We start from the raw sequence: 20,788 nt of genomic DNA, 5'->3' as shown, positions 1-20,788 counted from the left end.
TTCTGCTCCTGTGTCTTATGGTTTCTCTCCACTGCGGCGAAACGTTCCATCACCATAACGTTAACACAGCTGAACGTGGGAGTAAAGCCCTTCGTCCTGATGTACAGAGTGGATGGATTTTACCCAAGCGACGTTAACACAGCGTGGCTGCGGAATGGCGAAGGATTTTACCAAAGCAGCACAGGAGATTCCAACGTAGATTTCATGCCGGCGTTGACTCCAGCAGGTGGCGAACACCTACAATTCTCAACTGGAGTACAGGAGTGTCCTGGAGAGACTGAGCGCAGTTTGGAGTAAGGTCCAGAGTCTGCACCGATCACGACTACTATACGTGCTGCTCTGGTGTTCATGGAACTGCAAATAATTTTCGTGCTGCGGTTCAAACTCTTCATTGATCTTCGGACACAGAGCAGTTAGGACCAGCTCCCGTGATTTCCTGCATTGTCAGGTGTCAGACCTCAGGAAGAAAAGTTGCCGAACCAAACCATAATGCATCCAAATAAGATGCTTTCCATGATGCATCGATAAAAATTGGTGAAGGTACAAAGGGAGCAGACAAATTTCTTTAGTCTCCAGAGCACATAGAAGAGATGGTGCGCTTTCTTGGCTGCGGCATCTATGTGGTTGGAACAGAAGAACTTATTGATAATGTTCTCTACTAAAAATTTTCAGCCCTCCACCCCGGCACCGGTGCTGTAAATAGGAGTGCGTGCGCCGCTCCCTTCCCGAAGTCAAGGACCAGCTCTTTCGTTCTCCCGACAGTCGGGGAGAGGTTGTTAGCGCGGATCCGTCCGCCCCTGGACTCTCTCTTTTTTTCCTCCACTTCCTCTCATTGGTATCTGAGATCCAGCCCGCCACAGTGGTCTCATCTGCAAACTTGTGGGTGGGGTTCGAGCAGAATCCGGCCAGGAGGTCGTGAGTGTACAGGGAGCAGGGGGCTGACGATGCACTTTGTGGAATTCCAGTGAAGACACCTACCTCATCTCTGGTCTCTTACACCACCTAGTGTTCAGTGGCAGCACCTCTTAAAATTATCACCCATAATACAGTATCTGTGTCCCTCTGGTCCTTTATGATGCTAGTTCCCTATTTGTTCACTTATTCAACTATTACCCTGAGGTTTCCATAATACACAGAAGCAGAATTAGGCCATTCAGTCTATCGAATCCTCTCCACCATTTCATCAAGGTTAATCTATTTTTCCAATCAACCCCGTTCTCCTGCCTTCTCCGCATAACCTTTGACGCCCTTACTAATCAAGAACCTATCAACCTCTCTTTAAATATACCCAATGATCTGGCCTTCACGGCTGTCTGTGGCAATGAATTCCACTCTCTGGATAAAGAAATATCTCCTCATTTGTGTTCTAAAGGCTGTGCCCTTTGGTCCTAGATTCTCTCACTATTGGAAGCATCCACGTCCACTGGAGGTCTCAATGAGATCTCCACTCATTCTTCTAAACTCCAGCAAACACAGGTTCAGCTATTAGTTAACCCTTTCATTCCCGGTATCATTCTCCTGAACTTCCTCTGGAGCCTCTTCAATACCGTCACATCCTTTCGGATAAGGGCCCCAAAACTGCTCACAATATTCCAAATGTGGTCTGGCCAATGCCTTATAAACCCTCAGCATTACATCCTTGTTTTTATCTTCCATCGTTCTTGAAATGAATGTCAATATTGTATTTGCCTTCCTTAGTAATGACTCAACCTGCAAGTTAACGTTCGGGAAATCTTGCACGAGAACTACCAAGTCCTTTCGTGCCCCTGTTTTCTGAATTTTCTTCCCATTTAGAAAACAGCCAATACCCTTATTCCTTCTACCAAAGTGAAAGAGCATACACTTCCCTACATTGTATGCCATCTGCCACTTCTCTGCCTATTCTCCTAATCTGTCTAAGGCACCTTTCCATCTAAGCTGCAAGGGTGCACAGCCGTGGTGTAACTGAAATGCTCCCACACACATAGCCTTCGTTGCCGTGCAGCTGGAAGAAAAGAAGACAAAAAAGGTTTATGAAACATAAAAGATTTTCTTTGTTGTACTGTATTACATTATACCCTTCAGTTAATAAATAAAAAGTATGTGATTTTTCAATTTTCATTCTCAGTATTCAATAATATACATACTAAAGAAAAAATAACATTCAAGCTATCACATACAGTTTTCAGGCCTTGTAAAAATTTCCTGCTCAGAACAATTGTTGGTCTATGCAGCTTTAAAAAAAATAAAGAGCACATTGTTGCAGCTCTAGGGGCACATCACATAGCGTCCACCCAAATGAGATTTCTTAAGTTTGGCTGCGCCGGGGGCTATCACCCCCTCTATTAAGCTGCTAGCCAAAGCAAGAGTTACATTGCAATATCACAGTTTGTTTAATATTATGTACTTCTTTGCTATACCTGTACATTTGCTCGTTAATGCAGCCAATCATGTAGCAGTAACTCGATGTATAAAAGCATGTAGAGATGGTCAAGAGACTCAGTTGTTGTTCAGACCAAACATCAGAATGGGGGGAAGAAATGTGAGCTAAGTGACTTTGAAAATGGAATGATTGTTGGTACCACATAGGGTGGTTTGAAAGTCTCGGAAACTGCTGATCTCATGGGATATTCACAATCGTCTCTAGAGTTGACACAGAATGGTCCGAAAACAAAAAAAAACATCCAGTCATATCAGTTCTGTGGGCAAACCAGAAGATGTCTTAATGAAAGGGGTCAAAGGAGAAAGGCCAGACTGGTTCAAGCCGACAGTAACTTAAATAACCATGCGTGGTGTACAGAAAATCATCTCTGAATGCACAAAACATCGAACCTCGAAGTGGATGTACTATGGCTGCTGCCTTATTAGGTACCAACTGCAGGTAATAAGGTAGCCACTGAGTTTACTTCCCCTTGTTCTGACTGAAACAAGTTGCCCAGTTTATTCACAGTTGCCAGTTCCTGATCTTTACAGTTTACAGATCCTGTTTACAGTTACTGTTCTATAGATTTTCTAAGTATGCCCACAGATAAAGGATCACAGTGCTGTATGTGGTGACAGGTATGTACTCTGATAATAAATTTTACTTTGAACTTCAAAATACGCCATCCAAATCACATGATACACTGGGACAGAAAAGGCTCTTCAAAATGAAGTTCAGTGAATGAAATGAAGTTCTAAGTAGCTTAGCTACCTCTTTCTTCAAACATCTGTTGACCTTTGCAACTATCACCATTAGCACCTCAACGTCGCATTTGATGACACACTTAATTGGCATGCAACGTCTTCAAAGATGCTATATTTACGTAAAACACACAATATGTCAGAGGAACCCATCAGGTCAGGCAATGTCTCGAGAAGCCAAGAACCTTCATAAGAGACTGGAAATGAAAGGGAGGGGGGCGGATGGTGAAGGTAGAAGCCAGAGTAAGAAGGTGGGAGGTGGGGAAGGTGTACATCCCTGCAGGTGATAGGTGAGACCAGGAGTGGGGGAAGGTGGATGGGATGGGTTGAGGTTTCGAGATAAGAAGCTGAAAGGTGATTGGTGGAAAAGGTTAATGGCTGAGGAATAAGAAATCTGATAGGAATAGAAAATGAACCAGCCTCACACCTTCCCCCTCACATGCATTGCTCCATCAACTATCCATCCAACTACCATCCGCCTCACTTACTAACCCTTTTCACCTGGTATCCTCACTTCTCCTACCACCCATCTTATCGCTCACCTGATATCCCACCCACCTTGCCCCTCACCTAGTATCCCAATCACCTTCCCTCTCAACTAGTGTTGAGAATAAAGCGCCATTTGGAAATGGAAGGCGTTGGTCCCGCCCCGCCCCACCTGTCTGTGGCAGCGGCCGCCCACACAGCAGGGGAAACTTCTACAACCATCGTCTCCAGTTACGGGACCTGCCGGCTGGCAGTCGGTTCAGGGCGTCGGACGGAAAGGCAACGAGAGGCAACGAGGTTCTCAGTCCGCGGCGGAAGAGATGGGGGTAATGATGCCGTCTCTTCGAACCGTGAGCCAGCTAGCCGGCGTGAGGCGACGCCGCTCTCCCACCTTGCTCGCCGCCTTCCTCCTCCTCCTCAACGGCTCTCCCACCCTAGGTGAGAGGCGCAGCCCGGGCGGAGTGGGAGCACCGAGGGCGGGTGGGGAAGTAAAGAGGCACCGAGGGAGGATAGGGTGGGTAGGGGAGGAGAATGGAGAGGGCACCGAGGCACCAAGGGAGGGTAAGGCCGAGGGGTCACCGAAGGAGGATGAGGAGGGTACGGGAGCGATCAACGAAAGAGGGGAGGGGGCAGAGATGTAGAGTCGGGAGGAGAGGGGCACCGAGGAAGGGAGGGGAGGTAGCACTGGGAGAGGAGCACTGAGGAAGGGAGGGGACACCGAAAGATGATCGGGTGGAGAGGGGAGTAGGCAGCGAGGGAGGGTGGGGAGCGGATGGTAACGGGCACCTAGGGAGAGAGGGTGGGGCGGGGTGGAGGCGGCGCATATGGAGGGTGGGAATGGGAGAGGGCGTCGATTGAGGGGAGGAGAGGCGTCTCCGAAGGAGAGTGGGGGCCAAGGGAGTGAAGGTGGAGAGGGGGCAGCAAAGGTGTTTGTAGTGGGAGGAAAGTGATCGCCGCGGGTGGATAGCGAGAGAGGGCGGGGTGCTGAGGGCGTAGATGAAGAGTTTGGTGCAGATGGTGAGTAAAGATATCTGTGGAAGGAGTGTTGAGGGAGGGGCCTTTCGAGGGTATGTATCGATTTGGACAGGGAGATTGAGAGAGAGGTAGGCGTTGAGGGTGAAGAGAGGGGTTTGGTCGAGGGGGTAGGTGGGAATGTGGGCACGGAACTGAGGGAGGTGGATGCAGTGAGTGAAGGTGAAGGATTTGCTTACCCAGCACGACCGAATCCCAAGTCTACTGTATTATTGGAGTTTTATAGTGGGAGGGAGAGGTGGTTCTGGTAAAAACATAGGTGGAATGGTACCTTTTCATTGTGTGGTATCCACAGAAAGGGAAGAGACAAATTTGCTGTTTCAATTCGATTAAATTTTAAGGTTTTAAACTGCGCCATTCCTCTCTCACAAGTGGCTAATGGATCGATTATTGTTTGCTTCCCAGGGATGCGCATCGCTCAAGTAACTCTATATTTTGGCAGTCTGGAGATATATGCTTACAATGGCGAAGAGTTCGTTCATTTTGATTGCAACATAGCAAAGGCTGTGGCTGTCAATCCGCTTGTACAGCCTTACTTGGACATACTGAACAACAACAGAAAGGCTATGAGTCAAGTTATCCACATCCTTGAGGTTATTGCGCCACGAATTCGCAATGCCATTCGAGCTCTGACTAGTAAGTTTGTTGTCAATGTGATGTTCAAACAGGCTTTGTGCCATAGCTTGACAGAAAGGACAAGACAAGGGAACACACAAACACCCGTCCTCAAAGAGGGGTCGGAAGTGGAGAGAGTGAGCAATTTCAAGTTCCTAGTTGTCAATAGCTCTGGGGATCTATCCTGGGCCCTACATATTGAGACAGTTACGAAGGTAGCACGACAGCAGCTCAATCTCATTAGGAGCTTGAGGAAGGTTGATATGCCACCAAAGATTTGCTCAAATTTCTACAGATGTACCGTGGAGAGCATTCTAGCTGGCGGCATATGGGGCGGGGTGCAGAGACGGCAATGTATTGAAAGAAGCTGCAGAAAGTTGTGAGCTCAATCAGTTCCATCATGGACACTAGCCTCCTTAGCGTTCAGGAATCTTCAAGGAGCGATCAGAGAGGAGGTACAGGAGCCTGAAGGCACGCACTCAGTGATTCAGGAAGAGCTTCTTCCCTTCTGCCATCTGATTTATGAACAGTCCATGAACATAAACGCACTATTTTTGCTCTCTATTTGACCTAATTTAATTTAAATCTTTATTCTAGTAATTTGTATTTTTATGCAAAACAACAAATTTCACGACCTCACAGTCCGTCGCTACTTTATTGGGTATCTCCTGTGCCTACTAAATTGGCCACTGAGTGTATGTTCGTTGTCTTCTGTTGCCGTAGCCCATCCACTTTAAGGCATTCAGAGTTGCTCTTCTGCACACCACTGTTGTAACACGTGCTGATTAGAGTTCTTGTTGTCTTCCTGTTCGATTGAACCAGTCCGGACCATTCTCCTCTGACCTCTCTCATTAACAAGGCGTTTTCACCCACAAAACTGCCGCTCACTGGATGTTTTTTTCTTTGTCACACCATTCTTTGTTAATTCTAGAGACTGTCATGTGTGAAAATCTCAAGAGATCAGCAGTTTCTGAGCTACCCCACCTTGTCCACAGTCAAAGTCACTTAAATCATATTCCTTCCTCATTCTGATGTTTGGTCTGTCACCACTGAACCTCTTGACCATGCCAGCATGCTTTGATGCATTGCATTGCTGCCACATGATTGGCTGATTAGATATTTTTATTAATGAGCTGGTGTACCTAGTAAAGTGGACACTGGGTGTATGTTATTGATATCAAACCTGATTCTGATCTGCACTAACCTGTAGCTAATTAACCTCCCAATTCAACTTTTGATTTCTCGGCCAGCAGTATTTCCACCTTACAGAAACTCTGGGTTGCCAACAGTTCTTGAAACCCTTGTGTGAATTGGGAGTGTCTGAAAGAACCATCCCCCTGGTCAGTGGCAAATGACCCAGGGGACAGTTTCTAAACACTAAAGATTCTTCAAGTGGTAGAAATCCAGAGCAACACACACACACACACACACACACTTTGGGCCGAGACTAGGACTAAAGGAGACAATTCCTATGGTCCAGTGTCAGTCAGGTCCCAAGGGTGCAAGATTAAAGGGTTTTAGCCTTCAGAGATAGGCCATTTAGTCCATCGAGTCTAGTCTGCCATTCTATCATGGTGGAATCTCAAGGCTGTATAATGTATAGATGTTTTAATAATAAGCATACTTTGAACTTTGAAATTCCGTTACTCTTTACTTTTTCTGATCCTGTAACCAAGTTCAGCTTCAATGTGTTTCTGTCCACTGCAGTGAAGCCGACTATCACAATAACCTCAAGACACATGAAGAACAGAGAGAATACCTTGGCCCTGACATGCCAAGTACATGGATTTTATCCCAAGGATATCCACGTAATGTGGCTGCGGAATGGTGAAGGAATCGATCAGGAAGTGCTAAATACAAGCATTTTACCCAACCGGGATGGGACGTTCCAAGTCCGGCTACAGGTCAACATTGACCCCGGGAAGGGTGACACTTACACTTGTGAAATCAAGCATTTGAGCATCCCTGGCAAGCTGCATGCAGTTTGGGGTAAGGCTCAGAGTCTGAGTAATTTGGGGTGCAGTGTGCTGGTGATGATCTGGTTCACACTCTGTCCAACACTATATTATACACTCAGTGGCCACTTTATCAGGCACCTCCTCTACATAATAAAGTGACCATTGAGTGTAAGGTCGTGGTCTTATGCTGCTGTAGCTCATCCGCTAGCGTGAACCAGTCTGGCCATTCTCCTCTGAAATCTCACTGACAAGGTGTTTTCGCCCACAACTGCCACTCAATAGATGTTTGGTGTTGTCTTTTTTTTTCTCACAGTATTCACTGTAAACTCTAGAGACTCGTGCCGGATAATCCCAGAAGCTCAACAGTCTCTGAGATACTCAAATCACCCCGTCAGGCATCAACAATCGTTCAAAGGTTCATTTATTATGAAATTATGTACTCAGTATACAACTCCGAGATTCGTCTTCTCCAGATAGCCACAGTACAAAGAAATGCACAGAAATCATTCAAAGATAAACATCAAAGCCCACACCACACAAAAAAAAGCTGTCAAGAACAAGAACATCAAACCCCAAACTCCTTTCTTTCACACAAAGAACTAACAAAACACGCCACACAATAATGAGAAATAATTGCCGAAAACACAGAATATAAAAATCATAAGACTGAAAAACTCCAGAGTCCAGTCCATAAATGCAGAGCCCCAGTATTATCCTCTGACCAATGTCGAGAGATAGAGATAGAGAGACTACTGAAACACAGAGGCCTACCCTCCGGCAACAGTGAGTGAAAGGTACTACACAACTCACCTGACAACAGAGAGATCCGTCCCTGCGATCAAACAGCACTCAGTGCTAAACCCTCACTTACCTTCTGCACTCGCCTTGATTTCAATCTTCCTCGATGCTTTAATCGGTGAAATGGAGTCTATCATTGGCTGGCGCACCACCTCTAAACTGTTTCACTTTAAGGCCGTTCAAGCTTGCACTCACTTTCTTTGAAACAGAAAAGCACTAGGTCACTCTGTTGATCTTCAAACTGTAAATCACAGATGCGTAACAGTTCCAGAAACACGTTTAAGATGAGAAGCAGACGTAAAAGAAGTGAAATAACCATTTTCATGAATCTTCTGATAGATGTCGACCGAGTAGACATAGTACGCAGGTACCATTTTGACCAGATTCCATGATCAAAGTCACTGAGATCACACTTCTTCCTCATTCTGATGTTTGGTTTCAACAACAACTGGACCTCTTGGCCATGTCTGCATGCTTTTTTTGCGTCGAGTTGCTGCCACATGATTGGGTGATTGGGTTCACATTTTCAACCCATTCAGGTTACGATTGTTTCGCAGGAACAGAATCCTGCTGTAACCTGGTGAGGACCAGTACCTCCCCTTTCTACATCAGTCATGGAGTAATACAGATATGGGCCCTTCAGCCCAACTGGACCATGCTGATCACCATAAGATCATAAATTATAGGAGCAGAATTTGTCTATTTGGCCTATTGGGCCTGCTCTGGCATGTGATCATGACTGATTTGTTATCCTCTCAACCCGATATTTCTGCCTTCTCCCCGTAACCTTTGACACCCTTAAAAATTAAGAGCCTGTAAACTTCACCTTTAAATATAACCAATGACTTGGCCTCCAGAGCAATATGTGGCAATGAATTCCAGGGATTTAGCTAAGGAAATTCCTTCTTATCTCTGTCCTATTCTGAGGCTGTGTCCTCTGGTCCGAGACTCTCCCAGTATTTGGAACACCCTCTCCATGTCCAAACTATTTTGGCCTTTCAATATTTGATAGGATTGAATGAGATCACCCCCACAATATTCATCTAAACTGTCTGCTGTAATATATTCTGACCAACTGAGACCAAACTGCTCCCTGCTGTAATATCTTCTGACCCCAGTTTTACTGATTTTCCTAGTTCCCAAGAATACCAAACCAGTCTATGGATATGTGATTGGAGTAATCGCTGGAATAATTGGCATTCTGATTGCAGTGTCCGGAGGAATCGTCAAGTGGAAAGGTAGGAATATTTTTGCACGTACTCATCGGTCCGGGAAACTCCTTTCCTTCATGCATTTCATAAAAGAAGCTGCAGGTATCCAATGGGCCAAATACCCAATCTGGTCATCCGAGACCCAATGATTCAGCAAGGGTTATCACACCAAAATCTACACTAAGTGTGGTATAACACAAGGGCAGGTCAGAGAACAAGAAGTAATTCAAACGGGAAACAGACCGTTGGGTCATACTGACCATCAAATATCCAATTACATTTATCCAACTTTGTTCTTCCAACATTCCCATTAGCTCCAATTAACCACCCCCTGTCCCACACCTACACACTAGAGACATTCAATCAGCTCCCCACACTCACCTAATCTGACGGCAGAGGAGAGTGGACCTTGGAAGAAAAGGAAGGTGGAGGGACACCATAGGGAGGCGCTGGGCAGGTGAGGAGAAGTGAAGGGGTAATGGGTAGCCAGAGTGGGGAATGGATAAATATAGGATGGGAAGGGGAGATATTACCAGAAGTTAGAGAAATCAATATTCATGCCATCAGGTTGGATGCTACTCACTATCCCAGTGTCATGTATTCCTTTCCCTCACCCCACTTTATTCTTACTTCTGTCTCCTTCCACTCCGGTCCTGACGAAGGTTCTTGACCTGAAACTTTGACTGTTTGTTCCCCTCCATCGTTGCTGCCTCACCTGCTGAGTTCCTCCAGCATTTTGTGTGTGTTGCTCTGGATTTTCCAGCATCTGCAGAACCCCTTGTGTTTATCAAATGTTCGATGGTGCAGGTTCCTGGTGAGAGAGGAAATGTTAATGGATATTTGTGAGGAGAACTTCTCTACACAGAGAGCGGTCGGCACCAGGGGTACCAGGGGAGGTGGTGAAACGAGATACAATAGCAATGTTTAAGACCATTTTGGCAGACAAGTCAACAGGCAAGATGTGGAGCCATTATACCCTCAGTGGCCACTTTATTATGTTCCTCATACACCCCTAATAAAGTGGCCACTGTGTGTATGTTCATCGTCTTCTGCTGCTGCAGCCCATCAATTTCAAAGTTCAACATGTTGTGCACTCAGAGATGCACTGTAGTAATGGGTGGTTATTTGAGCTACTGTCGGCTTAAACCAATCTGGCCATTCTCCTCTGACTTCTCTCATTAACAGGGCATTTTCACCCACAGAACTGCTACTCCACTGGATTTTTTTTGTTTGTTTGGTTTTAACCCCATTCTCTGTAAACTCTAGAGACTGTTGTATGTGAAAATCCCAGCAGATCAGCAGTTTCTGAAACCCTCAAACTACCCCGTCTGGAACCAACAATCATTCCTCAGTCAAACTCACTTAGATCACGTCTTTCCCCATTCTAATGTTTAGTCTGCACAACTGAACCTCTTGATAGTGTCTGCATGCATCGAGCTGCCTCATGATTGGCTGATTAGATGTTTCTATTAACAAGCAGGTGTATCTAATAAAGTGGACACTGAGTTTATATCAGTGATATTAACCAGATTCTGATCTGCATTAACCTGTAGCTAGTTAAACTCCCAATGTAACTTTTGATCTTTCAGCCATCAGTATAACTCCGGGTTGACAATGGTTCTTGGAACCCTCATGTGACTTGGGAGTGTCTGAAAGAATCGTACCCCTGGTCAGAGGCAAATGACCAGGGGACAGTTTCTAAACTCAAAAGATTCTGCGGGTGGTGGAAATCCAGAGCAATGCACACAGACACATGCGCACAACGCTGCAAGAATTCGGTCAGTCAGGCAGCACCTATGGAGGGGAATAAACAGTTGACATTTCGGGCCAAGACCAGTCATCAGGTCTGAAGAGATATTTTGTGTGGTCAGCACCACTCAGGTCCCAAGGGTGCTGGATTAAAGAGTTTTAACTTTCAGAGATAGGCCGTGGTCAAAGTTACTTCGATCGCACTTCTTCCCCAGTCTGGTGTTTGGCCTGATCAACAACTGAACCTCTTGACCATGTCTGCACGCTTTTATGCATTGAGTTGATGAATGATTGGCTGATTATATATTTGCACTAACAAGCAAGTGTACAGGTGTATCTAATAATTGAGTGTAGACCATTTACAGGGAGTTAGTGTAATTTGGTATCGTGGTCAGTACAAATATTGTAAACCAAACGGCCTTTTCCTATGTTGAACAGTTCTTTGTTTCTAAAACATACCTTTATTCATTCAAATTATAGGCAGGAAGTACGATATAATTGGTAGATGTCTCTTTCTAGATTGATTGTGTCATCAAATCAGCATCTTGATTGTGTCTTCCATGCTGTGCATACTATTTTCATGCGGCCTCTTCTGAGCGGTGTAACCACCAAAGTCAGAGTAAATTTGTAATTTTTATTGCAATTTGTTAAAATTAAAATTTATTAAAGTTTAGTAAGGGCATCAAAGATCATGGGGAGAAGGCAGGAGAATGGGGTTGAGATGGATAATCAATCAGCTGGAATGGAATAGCCAGCACAGACTCAATAGGCTGAATGGCCTAATTCTGCTTCTATGTCTTATGATTAAATTCATTATCCAAGTACATACATGCCACCCCATAAACAGGAAAATAAATACGATCAAATTTATGAAGAATGATACATAATCAAAAGCTGACCAATAAACAATGTGCAAAAGAAGACAAATTGTGCAAATAAAATAAATAAATAATTCTGGGGCCTAGTTGCAGAGTCCTTGAAAGTGAGTCTGTCAGTGTGGAATTAGTTCAATGAAGTCTCTAAATAAAAGAGGGGCAGCACAGTCGTGCAGTGGTTAGCACAACACTTTACAGTAAAGGCAACCCGGGTTCAAATCCTGTCACTGCCCGTAAGGAATTTGTATGTTCTCCTGGTGAGTGCATGGGTTTTGTCCGGGTGGCCTGGTTTCCTTCCACAGTCCGAAGACATACGGTTGGTAGGTTAATTAGTCATTGTTCATAAATCGGAGGATTGCTGGGCAGTGTGGCTCAAAGGGCCAGAAGGACCTACTCCATGCTGTATCGCAATTTTAAAAAGTTGTCCACAATTGATTCAGCGGCCTGATAGTTGAGGGATAATGACTGTTCCTGATGGTTGTGTGGGATTTGAGGCTCCTGTACCTCCTGCCCAATAGTAGTAATGAGAAGAGAGCCTGGGCTGGATGGTTGGGGTGCATGATGATGGATGCTGCTTTCCTGTGTTTTCATTAACTGATCTAAGTTACGGAATTCACTACACAACTCTTAATTAATCAAAGCTCGCACTTTATTATCTCTGCGCAAACAACCACGTAATTATATTGACTTAAAATATGAATTCTACTGTTCCCTCAATACTCACTCAGACCACTTTTACATTTATAACACCTATATAGAGGATCTCCTGTTGACCTGACTTCTGATTCTTTCTTCTCCCAGCTCACAGCATGGAGATTCCTCATTGTGATGGTTAGTCTCTAGAGATCTCTCCATTTTGTATTTGAAGGTCCTAACTCTTAGTCTTCCTCAACAATTCAAACGATGCACTTCCATCTTGTTTGCTCAAGGTCTTCCGACTGACCTGTAACAGATTCCCATAGGATGTAGAACAAGGGCTACACAACTTCATGCCTTAGATGACTTCTTTTGTTCTCTTCGACACTGGTTCAAACCAGGTCGCCTAAACACTGAGCAGAGATAATGAGACTGCTTCTGCAAGCATGCCATTGTACACAACACGCAGTCTATCTATGATCTCAGGTTTAGCAGTTCAATAGCAGAGACTCCTTATCTCACAGCAAGAATCAGTTCATCAAACAGTTCACAAAATGGTGCCTATAGAGGAGCTTCACAAAATGGCAGCTTCCATTCCTTCAAGCACATGGCAAGAATAGACAATTGGTTTATCAATCCAATTTTGGGGGGAAGAACTGCAAGCAGACTGATGATAGGTGAGACAAGGTGACGGGGAAGGTGGCTGGGTGGGGGGCATGGGGGATGAAGTGAGAAGCTGGAAGGAAAGGGGTAAAGGGTTGAAGAAGAAGGAATGTACTAAGAAAGGAGAGGAGAAAGGGAAGGAGGAGGGGGTGTCAGAAGGAGATGGTGGACGGGGGTGGAGAAGGGAACAGGTAAGAGGGAACCAGAATGGGAAATGGAGAAAGGAGGGGGATGGAGAAAAATTACCAGAAGTAGGAATTAATACTCCTGATCCCCATCCAATAAATCCAGATCTGCTAACAATTGGGTGACGATAGAGCTAGGATTCATTGTTGTGAAATTCCCTGTTGATGTCAGAGTCAGGGCAGGTGGATGAAATACTAGCACAAGGTACAGTTGTCCATGGATTGGTCTCCTTCTGAAAGGCAACATTTTCGAAATAGAACATACCATATAACGCTGTAGCACAGTACAGGCCCATGTTGTAGTCTACTCTTATAACCGACTCTAAGACCAGACTTATCCTTCCCTCCTACATAGCCCTATATTTTCCTTTCATCTGTGTGCCTCAGAGTCTTTTCAATATCCCTAATGTTTCTGCTTCTACCACCACGCCTGGCAGTGAATTCCTCACACTCACCACTTCCTGTGTTTTAAAATATAAACTTACCCCTGAGCCCCCCTTATACTTTCCTCCAGGCACCTAAAATTATGCCCCTTCACATTTGCCATTTCTGCCCTGGGAAAGTTTCTGGCTATCCGCTCGACCATTGCCTCTTATACACCTTTCTCATCCTTCTCATCTTGCTTCGCTGTGAAGAGAAAAGCCCTAACTCACTCAACATATTCTCATAAGACATGCTCTCCAATCTATGCAGCTTTCTGGTAAATTTCCCCTGCACTCTCTCTAAACTTTCTACATTCTTCTTGAAGGGGAAGGTGAGCAGCCGGAGGTCATGGTACATGTTGGTACTAATGGCATAGGTAGGAGAGGGTGGAGGTCCTGCACAGTAAGTTTAGGGAGTTAGGAAGGCGGCTGAAGAGCAGGACCTCCAAGGTGGTAATCTCTGGATTACTCCCAGTGCCATGAGCTAGGAAAGGTCAGAATAGGAAGATATCACAGAGCGGCTTTGGAGATGGTGCAAGGACAGGGTTTCAAGTTCTTGGATCATTGGAACCTTTTCTGGGGAGCAGCGACCTGTACATGGGACAGGTTGCACCTGAGCTAGAGGGGAACCAATATCCTGGGAGGGAGGTTTGCTAATGCTCTTGGGGAGGGTTTATACTAATTTTGCAGGAGGGTAGGAACCAAAGTGAAGAGGCAGAGGATGGAGTGGTTGGCACACAAGTAGACACAGCATTTAGTTTGTGACGAAGGATAAGCGGATGATAGAGCAAAGATGGACTCAGCCAGATGGTTTGAGATGTGTCTATTTTACTGCAAGGAGTATCATAAACAAGGCGAATGATCTTAGAGTGTGGAACTATGACGTTGTAGCCATTACAGATACTTGGCTGTCTCGGGGCAGGAGTGGCTGCTGAGAGTGCTGGGCTTTAAATCTTTCAAAAAGGACAGAGAGGGAGTCAAAAGAGGTGGGAGAGTGGCATTGCTAATCAGGGATAGTATCACGGCTGCAGAAAAAGGAGGATATCATGGAGGGATTGTCTACTGGGTCAATTGTGGGTGGAAGCCAGAAACAGAAAGGGGGCAATAACCCTACTAAGTGTTTTATAGAGTGCCCCCCCCATACTAACAGAGACATTGAGGAGCAGATGTGGAGGCAGATTCTGCAATGGTGCAATAATAGTAGGGTTGTTGTGATGGGTGATTTTAACTTTCCTAATATTGACTGGCATCTCCTTAGAGCAAGGAATTTATATGGGGTGGAGTTTGTTAGGTGTGTTCAGGAAGGTTTCCTGTTGCAATATGTAGATATGCCAACTGGAGGAGAGGTTGTACTTGATCTTGTATCAGGAAATTAACTTGTTCAGGTATGTGATCTCTTGGTTGGAGAGCATTTTAGAGGAAGTGGTCAGAACTCTATCTCCTTTACAATAAAGATGGAGAGGGATAGGAGCAGACAATTTGGGAAAATATTTAATTGGGGTAGGGGAAATACAATGCTATTAAGCAGGAACTGGGGAATATAAATTGGGAGCAGATGTTCTGAGGAAAATACATGGCAGAAATGTGCCAATTGTTCAGGGAACATGTAAATGGCGTTCTGTATAGGTATGTTCCATTGAGGCAGGAAAAGGATGGTAGGGTAAAAGCACCATGGTGTACAAAGGATGTGGAAAATCCGGTTAAGAAGAAAGTTTTATGAAAGATTCAAGAAACTAGGTTAGAGCTATAGAAAATTACAAGGTTGCTAGGAAAGAGCTCAAGAATGAAATTAGGAGAGCTAGAAGTGGCCATGAGAAGGCCTTAGTGAGCAGGATTAAGGAAAACTCTAAAGCGTTCTACAAGTATGTGAAGAGCATAAGGATGGACTGTGTGAGAATAGGACCAATCATGTATGCACAGAGCCGGAGGAGGTAGCTGAGCTACATAATGAATACTGTGCTTCAGTATACACCAGTGAATAGGACCTTGGCAATTGTGGGGATGACTTGCAGCAGAATGAAACGCCTGAGTGTATAGACATTAAGAGAGAGGATGTGTTGTAGCTGTTGAAAGGTATTAAGTTAGATAAGCCGCTGGGACTGGACGATATATACCCCAGGCTACTGTGGGAAGTGATGGAGGAGATTGCTGAGGCTCTGGTGATGATCTTTGCATCATCAATAGGGATGGGAGAAGTACCAGAGGATTGGAAGGTTGCAAATGTTGTTTCCTTGTTCAAGGAAGAGAGTAGAGATAACCCAGGAAATTATAGACCAGTGAGTATTACTTCAGCGGAGGGCAAGCTTTTAGAGGAGATCCCAAGAGGAAAGATTTATGAGCATTTGGAGAGACATAATCTAATTAGGGATCATCAGCATAGCTTGGTCAAGGGCAGGTCGTGCCTTACGAGCCTGACTGAATTTGTTGACGATGTAACAAAACACATTGATGGAGGTAGAGCAGTGGATGTAGTGTATATGAATTTCAGTAAGGTATTTAATAAGGTTCCCCATGCAAGGCTCATTCAGAATGTAATAAGCCATGGGATCCAATGAGACCTTGCTTTGTGGGCCCAGAGCTAACTTGCCCACAGAAGGTAAAGTGTGGTTGTAGATGGTTTGTATTCTGCATGGAGGATGGTGAGGATGGAATCTATTCTGGGACCTTTCCTCTTTCTGGTTTTTATAAATGACCTAGATGAGGAAGTAGAAGAGTGGATTAGTAAGTCTGCAGATGTCACAAAAGTTGGGGGTGTTGTGGATAGTCTGGAGGGTTGTCAGAGGTTACAGCAGGACTTTGATAGGATGCAGAACCGGACTGAGAAGTGGCAGATGGAGTTCATCCCAGAGTGGTGTGGTGGTTCATTTCAGTACATCAAATTTGAAGACAGAATATAATAATAATGGTGAGACTCTTGGCAGTGTGGAATATCAGCAAGATCTTGGGGTCTGTGTCCATGGAACACTCAAAGCTGCTGGGCAGATTGACAGCAGAAGGTGTATGGTGTGATGGCCTTCACCAACCATGGGATTGAGTTCAAGAGCCGTGAGGTAATGTTAAAACTATAGACCCACCTGGAGGACTGTGTTCAATCCTGCCCACCTCACTACGGGAAGGATGTGGATACTATACAAAGAGTGCAGAGGAGATTTACAAGAATATTGCCTGGATTGGAGAGCAGACCTTATGAGAATACGTTGAGTGAACTTGGCCTTTTCTCTTAGGAGCGATGGAGGATGATAGGTGACCTGATAGAGGAGTATAAGATGATGAGAGGTATTGATCATGTGGATAGCTGGGGCTTTTTCCCAGGGCTGTAGTGGTTAACACAAGGGGATTTAGTTTTAAGGTGCTTAGAATTAGGTACAAGGGGGATGTCAGAGCTAAGTTTCTCATGCAGAGAGCAGTGGGTGATTGGAATGCTCTGCCAGTGACGGTTGTCGATGCAGATACATATAGGGCCTTATAGGTACATGGTGCTCAGAAATATGCAGGGCTATGCGGTAGGGAAATTCAAGGCAGTATCTAGAGTAGGTTACGTGGTTGACACAACATTGTGGGCCGAAGGGCCTGTAATATGCTGTAGATTTCTATGTTCTATGCTCTAATGAAGAGACCTGGACTGAACACATCATTTCAAGTGTGGTCTAACCTGGGTTTTGTAGACCTGCATCATTACCTGTCAGCTCTTGAACTCAATCCCTCGACTAATGAAGGCCAACATACCATATGCCTTCTTAACCATCCTTTCAACTTGCATGGCAACTTTGAGATTTCAGTGGACATGGACCCAAAGATCCCTCTGTTGCTCCACACTGCTCAGTATACTGCCATTAACCCTTTACTCTGCCTTCAAATTCGACCTTCCAATGTGAACCACTTCAGTTTTCTGGGCTGAACTCCATCTGCCATTTCTCAGCCCAGCTCTGCATCCTGCCAATGTCCAGCTGTAACCTACAACAACCTACTACACTGTCCACCAACATCTGTGTCATCAAGAGTAACCGTTAATCCTGTTTGATATGGGGGGAAATTACATTAAGACAATGCAAATTCTTTGCTGTGCAATCACTTCAACAGTGTCAGTAATACTTTGTATCTGGATAGCACACACAAAATGCTGGAGGAACTCAGCAGGACAGGCAGCGTCTATGGAAAAGAGCAAACATTTTTACCTATTCTTCAGCAGAACTCTACTCCTCATCTTTTTTTCTCCACTCCTGTTGAAGGGTCTTGGCCCAAAACGTCGACTGTTTACTCTTTTCCATAGACACTGCCTGGCCTGCTGAGTTCCTCCAAGCATTTTGCTTGGATTTCCAGAATCTGCAGATCTTCTCTTGTTTGCCTTGTATCTATATGATTGATTGGATATCTGTCATATCTGATGATGAGTTTGAAACCAGTGCAGGAGAGTTTTTAAAGTGGAAAAACCGCTGCACTGGGGCAGCTGCACTCTCTGAAATTTGAAAGTCCTGCACCAGTGGTATGAGTAGTTGTCACAGCTGAAGTCTTCCTTCATTGCAGTGGACAACCATGACTTCTTCTGTACCTTTTCCTGCCCTTTCCTCTCCATGAAGTGTCACAGAACTGCTTTCCTAGCTGTTGAATCTCACTGTTGACCTCATCCACTCAGTCCGCATCTCTTTGCATGCTTGGATGGGCATGTTCCTATCTCACTGTGGTATGAGGCCACCGGCTACCCTCACCTGCTTTAACCTGTCCATCGAAGCAATGTACTGGGGTGTGGCAGCTACTTGGAGCCGCAGGTGAGAGCTGAGTGTCAGTCGGGGACCAATGTGAGTGAGTTGCCCAAGAAGTGACACGACAAGTTCCTTCACCAGCAGTGCTAGCCCTCTCATACACCCCATTTTGTATCTGGTAAACATCAGAAAAGCTAACTAGGGCAGACTATGCACACAGGAACTTGGGGTCAGGAGGCTGTAACCATTCGACAGAGGAGCAGAATTAGGCCATTCAGCCCATCATGTTTACTTCACCATTCCATCATGGCTGATTTATCATCCCTTTCAACTCCATTCTCCTGTTTTCTCCCCATAACCTTTGACACTCTTACTAATCAAGAACTTATCAAGCTCAGCTTTAAATATACCCAATGACTTCTCCTCCACGGCCACCTGTAGCAATGAACTCCACAGATTCACAACCCCCTGGTGAAAGAAATTCCTCCTTATCTCTGTTCTAAAAGGACATCCTTCTACTCTGAGTCTGAGCCCTCTGGACCTAGACTCCCCCAGGTCTCACATCCACTCCAACCAGGTCCCACCCACCCCTCCCCCATCCTTCTAAACTCCAGTGACTATAGACCCAGAGCCTTCAAATGCTCCTCATGCATTAACTCTTTCATTCCCAGGATTATTCTCATGAACCTCATCTGGGGCCACTCCAATACCAATGCTAGTACATCTATTCTTGGGTTTGTGGTACAAAAATGCTCACAATACTCCAAGTGCAGTCTGACTAATCTCTTGTATCCTGAATTATATCCTTAAGTGTTACATACTGTTGACTGGTGCTACCTTAATATTCCACAGTCCGTATCTTCATCAACCCTCTTCTTGTTTCTTCTCAGAAGTCTGCTCACAGAGTGGGGTCCACCGTCTGCAAGAAGAAATCGGCTAGTTGCCAGGACTTGCCTCTGAATGCACAACAGAAGCTTAAAACAAAATGTCAAATTCACAACCTGCTGGCAGTCGAACATCTGATATCCACCGTCTCATTCTTGTTGGCCTGAGGTGTATTGGAATCTGACTGCCTTGCAATGCAGCTCTTTAACTTGAGTTTAAACCATTTTAATTTGACTTCCTATTCCCATTCCTAGGGGGTGGTGGGAGTGTAGATACATCTCTATCAAAGGTGGTGTAAGGTGCTTCTCTCCTCTAGTAGCCTGCAGGTCACCTTTAGGTATGGTGTAGCACTTGCTTAGCCCCATGATCAGGGTCACATGAAGCCATAGGGGCGGGTGGTGGATGGTCATATGAGCAGCTGGTACATAACATATGTGACCATTGCCAGTTGGCAATAGCCAGGCAGACAATCCCTGGAGAGTATTAATAATGGCTGGAGTCATGTTTTGTAAAACAACTGCCCAGAAGAAAGCAATGGGCACGTCTGTAGAATTTGCCAAGAACCTATGACCATGATCATCCATGTCCTACAACATGGCATATGATGATGATGATGACGATTCCCATTCCAACATGTCTGTCCATGACTTCCTTACTGCCATGATGAGGTTAAACTCAAGTTGGAGGAGCAACCCCTGTGTTCCACATGGGGGCTCCAACCTTATGGCGTAAATTTTGATTTTTCTAGCCAGGAAATTGCCCTCCCCACACTTCTTCCTTGTCTATTCCATATTCTGGCTCCCCTTTTACCTGTTCCCTTATCCTCATTTGCCCATTGCCTCCCTCTGGTGTTCCTCCTCCTTCCCTTCCCACTATGGTCAACTATTCTCTCCTATCAGATTCTTGCTTCTTCAGCGGTTACCTTTTCTACCTATCACCTCCCAGCTTGTCACTATCCCCACTCCCCCGCCCACCAGCTCTCTCTGGCTTCACCTATTGCCTGACAGCTTACACTCCTCCTCTCCTTTCCAGTCCTGATGAAGGCTCCCAGCCTGAAACATCCACTGTTTATTTCCCTGCACAGATGCCGCCTAACCTGCAGAGTTCCTCTAACCTGCAGAGTTCCTCCACCATTTTGTGTGTGTCTATTGCTCCGGATTGCAGTATCTCTTGTGCTTTTGTTTAACTGCAGTGCTGGAGACCAGTGCTGTCAATGCCTGCAGAGACGTTATTGAGAGATGCTGAATCCTACATCCTTAAGGGAACAATTAACCTCTGAGCAAAATCTTCCTGTTGCCACACCTGCTTGTAAGAATGAAGAATGGTTGTAGATTCAAATAAAATCTGAACACACTTTGTCATCCAACAGCAAGATGATTCATAAAACTAAAGTACACTCATTGGCCACTTA

This window comes from Mobula birostris, chromosome 29 (assembly GCF_030028105.1).
Source record: "Mobula birostris isolate sMobBir1 chromosome 29, sMobBir1.hap1, whole genome shotgun sequence".
Classification (NCBI taxonomy): Eukaryota; Metazoa; Chordata; class Chondrichthyes; order Myliobatiformes; family Myliobatidae; genus Mobula; species Mobula birostris.
Note: the sequence above shows the minus strand (reverse complement) of the source record.